Here is an 8,128-nt window from a genome sequence, read left to right on the forward strand (position 1 = left end):
GAGTAGAAATTGTTTGATGGATAAACGATTCTGTGCAATTTAGTAGCTTCTTTACTCTCATTTGAACTGGATATATATATATATATATAATTTTTATTTTTTATTTTTTATTTTTAAAGCTATTTTCTTTCATCCTGTCTTCCACTTTTGGCCATAGTTATTAGCCCCGACCAGTAGTCGACCGGGAAAATATCAGGTATCGGGTCCGTGGTTCAACCGGTCAGTCATTGTTAGACTGTAATTTAAATCAGAACGTATTTTTGAAAGAAAAAGAAAACTATTTTGTTAAATCTAATTATATATTTGGCTCACAATATGTTACAATTCTTCACCTGTTTCCAGGATGGTCGAGAAAGTGAATTTTCATCCTGGAAAGCCAGATTCGAATCGGTAGCCATTCGGTTCACACATTGAACCGGTTCTGGTTTATTCTTAAACCCGTCCGAACTAAACGGAGTGGTTCAACTAGTTCTTGATATGTTCCTTTGCTTGCTTGACCAATTAACGCACCAGGATTTGGCTACTATCCAATTTGATGATTCTTGTTGTAGTCCGATTTTAATATCTATGCCCTTGTTTGGGTTCCATTAAAATCAAATTTTGTGAAAAAATATTTTTTGAAATTTATTATTATTATTTTTTTAGAAAAATGTGTGGTTAAAAAAAAAAAAAAAAGTTCTAGATTTACTTGTAATATTATTTTATTGAAGATAGTGATTGAAAAGAAAAAGGGGAAAAAATACATTTTGAATAAAATGAAGTCAAAACCAAGGCCTATGCATTTGGCTTACATGCCAATAAATAGTGGATCCATATTGAAGGCAAAAAGATCATTAAAAAAAAGTAAAAAAATTAGAGATTCCATATTAATCCCCAATCAAAGATCAAAATTTGTTAATTCATATTCATATTCAACTCTTATGTTCTTCAAGTTTTCAAGGATTTTTCACTTGTGTTTTGTGATTAATTCTTGTTAAGACTTGTCTATAAACCATTTGCCATTAACCGTCGAAGCATCTCAAATTAATAGGAGAAGGGGTAAATATCGTTTGAAAACAACGATATCGTGTTCAAGCCATTCGTTGATACAAGTTCGTGACTATCTTGTTTTTAGCGTTGCCGGTTCATGTTTCGTGATTTCTACTCCAACCCGGTGAAAGTTTTACAACAATCTCAAACTATATTTTTGCGATGAAAAGCGATCATCAATGGCTACAATCAAACTCATGAATTAAGACTTGGTGCGGTTAGATCGGTTTAATGGAACAAACTATACTTGATGGAAAGACAAATTGAAGTTTCTTCTCACTGCATTGACTTTTACATCTTAGATTCGAATTTTGCACCACTATTGGAACCAACGAATGTAGAAACCGAAGCGGTGAGAAATGAAAGGCAAAAGCGCCAAGAAGACGAGTTAATATGCCGCGGCCACATTTTCAAGGCATTATCGGGTCGTTTGTATGACTTATATACAAACACAATTTTGGCAAAAGAAATTTGAGATGCGCTCGAAAGTAAGTATAAAGCGGAAGAAGAAGGTACAAAGAAAATTTTAATTTCTAAGTATTTCGATTTTAAATTTTTTGAGAATATTTCCCTTCTTTCCCAAATCATGAAATGCAAGTTATTGTCAATAAGTTGAATGCGGTGAAAATTGAAATATCGGAGACCTTTCACGTGGGGACAATAATTGCCAAATTTTCCGGAACTTGGAAAGGATACCGGAAGAAGATAATACATAGTTCAGAAGATTATTCTTTAGAACAACTGCAAAAACATTTTCGGATTGAGGAAGAGTCGAGAATGTGTGATAAAAGTTATTCTCATGAGGGCACTTCCAAAGTAAATGCTGTAGTAAAATTCGAACTCCAACAAAATGAAGCCTTCAAGGAACCTTAATAAGTTCAAGAAGAAGATCAAAGGAGTATGCTTTGTTTGTGGGAAATCTGGACACTACGTAAAAGATTGTAGATACCAGAAACACAACAACTCCGAGGGTAAAGTGAATTCTATTCAAGAAGACAAGATTGTGACCACCGTGAGCGAAATAAATGCAATTAAGGGAAAGGCTCCCGGCTGGTGGTATGATACTTGTGCGATGGTGTATGTATCATATGACAAATTTTTGTTCAAAACATACAATGAAGTAGATGGAGACCAAGAGATCCAAATGGGTAACGAGGTGTTGTCCAAAGTAATTGGAAAAGGAAGTGTAGAAATTATCTTCAGTTCTGGGAAAAATGTTATTCTTACAAATGTACTACATGTTTCTTATATGAATAGGAATTTAGTGAGTGAAAATCTTTTGAGAAAATTGGACATTAAAAGTGTCTTTGAGTCTGGTAAATTAGTATTATCACTTAACGGAAAATTTGTTGGAAGGAGCTATTTATGTGAAGGAATTGTCAAACTTTGTACTATTGACAATGAAATAAATAAAGTTGATTTTGCTTACATGATTGATTTATTTTCTTTATGACATGCTAGATTAGGTCACATAGGTAAAAGTACCATCAAATGCCTGAGAAATTATGACTTAATTTCATATGATAGAAATAATGCCATTAAATGCTAAACATGTGTAGAAGCAAAAATGGTTAAAAAGCCCTATCAAAGCGTTAAGAGGACTTTTAGCATAATAGAATTAATTCATTCCGATATATATGAATTGAATGACATGCTAACAAGAGGTAAAAATAGATATTTCATAACATTTATTGATGATTACTCAAGATATACCTATGTTTATTTGATGAAACATAAATATGAGGCATTTGATTTGTTTAAGACTTATAAGGATGAAGTTGAAAATCACTTAAATAAGAAAATAAAGACCTTAAGAAGTGATAGAGGTGGTGAACATTTTTCTAGCGAATTTAATTTATATTGTGAATAACATGACATAATTCACCAATGTTCTGCACCTAGGGCACCCAAATAAAACGATTTGGCTGAAAGAAAGAATAGAACCTTACTAGAAATGATTAATGTCATGCTTATATATGCTAAGTTGCCATTTAATTTATGGAGTGAAACTTTATTAAGTGCATATAGAATACTTAATAGGATTTCTTCTAAACGTACAAAGGTTTCTTCTTATGAATTGTGGAAAGGAAGAAAATCGAACATTGGATACTTCAAAGTGTGGGGATGTCTTGCTTATTGCAAGAACACAATCCTAATAGGACCAAATTAGGTCCAAGAGGCATTAAATGTGTATTTGTTTGATATGCTAATAATAGCAGATCTTATAGATTGCTAAATTTGGAGAACAATGTAATTATCAAATCAAGTGATGTAGAGTTTTTTGAAAATTTATTATCATCGGATAATGAATTGAAGGAAAATATTGAAAACATCCCTAGCTCAAGGGAACACTTGATGAAATGTCTTTTAAAGATGTTGATGAGTCTAGTGAAGCACGAAAAAGTAAAAGAACTCGAGTTGAGAAGTCTTTGAGACCGGATGAAATTGACTCTTAACTTATCTCCTTTTACTTATTAGAAGGAAATGAGTTGAATGTTGTAAGAGCAATTCCCTTTGTTCTACAATCTCGTGATAGCATTTTTTGGAAATATACGATTAAAGATGAAATGGATTCGATAATGTCTAATAAAACTTGGGAACTTGTCATTCTACCATCGGGATCCAAACATATTGGATGTAAATGGGTATTTAGGAGGAAATATAATGTTGATGGCTCTGTAAATACTTTCAATACTTGATTAGTAGCTAAAGGATATCGACAAAAGAAAGGAATCGACTATTTTGACACTTATGCACCGATAGATAGAATAACATCGGTTAGGATATTATTCGCATTGGTTTCAATATATGGCTTCGATGTTCATCAAATGAATGTCAAGACGACTTCTTAAATGAGGATCTCGATGAGGAGGTCTATATGTAACAACCCGAAGGGTTCGTTCTACTTGGAAATGAACATAAAGTATATAAGTTAGTAAAATCATTATATGATTTGAAACAGGCACCTAAGAAATGACATGAAAAGTTTGACTTAACTATAACATCATTCGGATTTAAACATGATAACTAAAGTGTATGATGATTATGTGACATTTATATGTTTATATGTTGACGATATGTTGATTATGAGTAATCACATGGACGATATAGAAGAAACAAAGAGGTTTCTATTTTCCACATTCAAAATGAAGGATTTTGGTCAAGTGGATACCATTTTAGGTATCAAAGTGACAAAGACTAGTGGGGGTTATCATCTAAGTCAATCACATTATATTGAGAATGTGATAAACAAGTTCAAACACTTGAACATAAAAGAATATAGTATCCCGATTGATCCAAGCTCAAAACTTATAAAGAATGATGATAGGGCGATTGCTCAATTGAAATATGCTAGTGCTATAGGAAGTCTTATGTATGCAGTTTAATGCACAAGACCGGACATAGCCTATGCCATAAGTAAACTTAGCAAGTTTACTAGCAATCCGAGTAATAATCATTGGAAGGTCATTGGAAGAGTTTTTGGATATTTAAAGAAAACCAAGAACCTGGGCATGCAATATACTAAATTTCCGGCGGTATTGGAAGGATTTACCGACGCTATTAGGATATCTAGCGGAGATGAGAGTAAATCCACTTCATATTTGGTTTTCACTCTTGGAGGAGGTGCTGTTTCTTGGAAATCAAATAAACAAATATGCATAACACACTCGACCATGGAATCTGAATTTGTAGCCCTATCGGATGCCAAGAAAGATGTTGAGTGGCTTAAGGATCTCCTTTATATCTACCTTTGAGATCAAAGAACATTTCTTTAATGCCTATCATGTGTGATAGTCAATCCACGTTAGTAAATGCATACAATGAAGTATACAATGGAAAGTCTAGACATATAAGTGTAAGACATGACTATATAAGGAAATTAATCAAAGATGGAATAATTTTACTAAATTATGTAAGGTCAATTGAGAATTTGGTGGATCATTTGATTAAACCTCTAAACAGAGATTTAGCAGCATCTACTTCAAGTAGGATGAGGATGAAACTCCTTAACTAAAAAGGTTCACCAATGACAGCAACCCTATCTGTCATTACTTAAAAGGTAATTTACGGGTTCAAAGGGTAACAACAGGTCATTCGATATGTGAATCGTTTCAGCATTATTAAAATCCGCAATAATCATATCCTAATTAAAATAATGTTGGTTGTTACTGAAATGAAGGATGAGATTTAAACTCTTAATGAAGGTCAGTGCTAAAACACAAGTACCTCTAAAAGTAACGAAGGTACTGGAAGAACTTCACCTAAACAATCTTCAAGGTGATGCCGCTTTAATAGAGAGTTGAAGTTTCTCTCTTAAAAGATTGTTGAAAATGATAAGCGCAAGACTATAAAAGCGCTAAGCAAGATATACGGAACTTGAGAACACGTGGTACTCGTGTGTTCTTATCGGTATTGTTATATGGAATAATTGGTCCAAAGCTACACGTTACCTTTCATTTCGATTATACTTTGTTTGAATTACACTATGATTAGATTCAAATCAAAATATATCTAATTCTTAGGCATGAGTGTCGTATTCTTTGAATATGAGATTTTATTGAATATTGATCAAATGGGAGATTGTTGAGAATTGTTGTTCAACATCAATAAATCAATGTATGGAAGTGGAAGTTGGAATTAAATTGGAAATCGTGGGCCTGAGTGTGGCCTGTGCGACCGTACAAGCATATAATCTTGCGGTCGCACAAGAACCTATCGAAACCTAGAGGCCTGCTTTGACCATGCGACCACATGGACCGTGTCGCATGGTACAAAAAATCTGATCGTTTGAGGTCGATTTTTTGCCGTTGTAAGTTCAATTTTGGTGACTTTTAGCTTATATTTTGGCACCATTTCATACATGTGGTTTATGCCTGTAAATAGTGGATTCATATTGAAGGCAAAAAGATCATTAAAAAAATAATAATAAATAAATAATTAGAGATTCCATATTAATCTCCAATCAAAGATCAAAATTTGTTCATTCATAGTTATGTTCAACCCTTGTGTTCTTCGAGTTTTCAAAGATTTTTCACTCGTGCTTTGATGATTAATTCTTGTTAAGGCTTGTTAAAATCTTACAAACAATTTGCCATCAACCTTCGAAACATCTCAAATCAATAGGAGAAGGGGCAAATATCGTTTGAGGACAATGATATCGTGTTCAAGATATTTGTTGATACAAGTTCGTGACTATCTTGTTCTTAGCGTTGCCGGTCCATGTTTCGTAATTTCTACTCCAACTGGGTGAAAATTTTACAAAAGTTTGTTCATGTTTAAGTGCTAAACAACTATTTGTCTATAACTAGTTTGTACCTTCCAGACGGACTTGGGGAAATGAGGAAACATGGAGTGAAGAAGAAGAAGCCTTGGGGTCAAACCAGTGTTTGTGGGGTGGATGCTTCGACATCCACTATGCACAAGACTTTTCGAAGATCAAATGAACAAAGTTTCAAATTTAACGTACTAAAATATTTAATAATGATCCCAACACTCGTTTGAAAGATATTATAGTAAAATAAATGATTATAAATCAAAGTTTAAGTTTGAGCAATAGAATTTAAGATAATCCTAAGATTTAAGATCATAAATATTGCAGAATCTTGATATTCTATATTTTCCCAACAATAATTTGATATATTTTTCAATGATTTATGATTTAAATTCTTGCGCCTGAATTCATAAAAACCTTTGTTTTAAGAGCAAAAAATTAAATAATGTTGAGATTATATTTTTAAATTTTAATGTAATTTCCAAGATTGGCATGGATGCTGGGCCTGATCACCTTTGGTAGGACCAACTCTCCTGCCCACTGCCTTAAGAGTAACGCTAGTAGACATGTAAAGAATGAATTATCAAATGGTCATGAACTTTGCAAAAGATTATCATAGGGTCACTAAACATTAAACCCCCGTTTGACCCTCATTAATTTTTATTTTATTACACTTCATTTTTCTCTCTTATTTTCAACCATACAATCGTCTATAAAATAATATTACACGTTAATCGAAAATATTTCTTTCTTTTCCAAACACTCATTTTTCAAATAAACACAATTCCACTCATTTTCATTACCATAAAATGAGGGCCAAACGAATCACTCCATTCATCACTGAACTTTGCAAAAGATTTTTCAAGGATCACTGAACTTTGTAAAAGATTTCTCGAGAGCCACTAAGTGATGAATTAGGTGATTTTTAAAATTCAGTGATCCCATGAAAACTTTTTACAAGGTTCAATGACCATTTGGGTAATTCCTCTACATGTAGATCATGAACAAAAATTTTCTATAAAGTTCTGACCTGGACACATTCAAAAGTAAGCTATCACAACACGTCTTTAACACGCTGGTTGACAATTCTAATTCCAATGTGTTGACAATCTATCAAAGCATAACCAACGTGTTGAAACGCATCAATGACGTGTACAAAATCCTAAACATAATTTAGATATGTCATCAAACATTCCTGACTCGTGTCGACGATCTATCAATGTCCGACATGGTGCTAGGACCCCAGCCCAGCCGGCTCATAAATGGTGATAGGCTTGCATGCACCGGTACTTCTAACCCACTTTACTCTAGATGAGCCAAGAATGCCTGGTCCAGCACAACCCATATGACATGACAGGCTTATATGACACTCGAGCTAGTGCATGAAATACAGTCAAACTCACTTTACACCTATAATCACAGTTGTAATCATCTTTTATAAACACACTTCTACTTCATGTACTTTGTATTTGGGATACAGCCCTGTCTATTTCCCAACTGTAAGGTTCTAGCTACATATGTAACAACAAAGTAATAAACTTACAAAACCAAAAAAATTGTACAGAACATGAAGTTCACGTCTGCAAAAAAAGGTATTTTATTATCTGCTTTGCTTCCTCCTCCCGGTATCAAAACGTGCAGGGCAAGTATCTTGTAAGACAATACCTAAGTCCGCAGCACATGGTTGATAATAGCCATCGACAAAATCACGATCCAGGCTGTTAATAAATAAACAAAAAAATCGGATGAGATTGCTTCCAGCCGAAGAAAGCTGAAAACAAACAAAAACAATAAAATTGGTCAAGACTTGGGAAGCCTCTTGCAGTT

This window comes from Olea europaea, unplaced genomic scaffold (assembly GCF_002742605.1).
Source record: "Olea europaea var. sylvestris unplaced genomic scaffold, O_europaea_v1 scaffold3646, whole genome shotgun sequence".
Lineage (NCBI taxonomy): Eukaryota > Viridiplantae > Streptophyta > Magnoliopsida > Lamiales > Oleaceae > Olea > Olea europaea.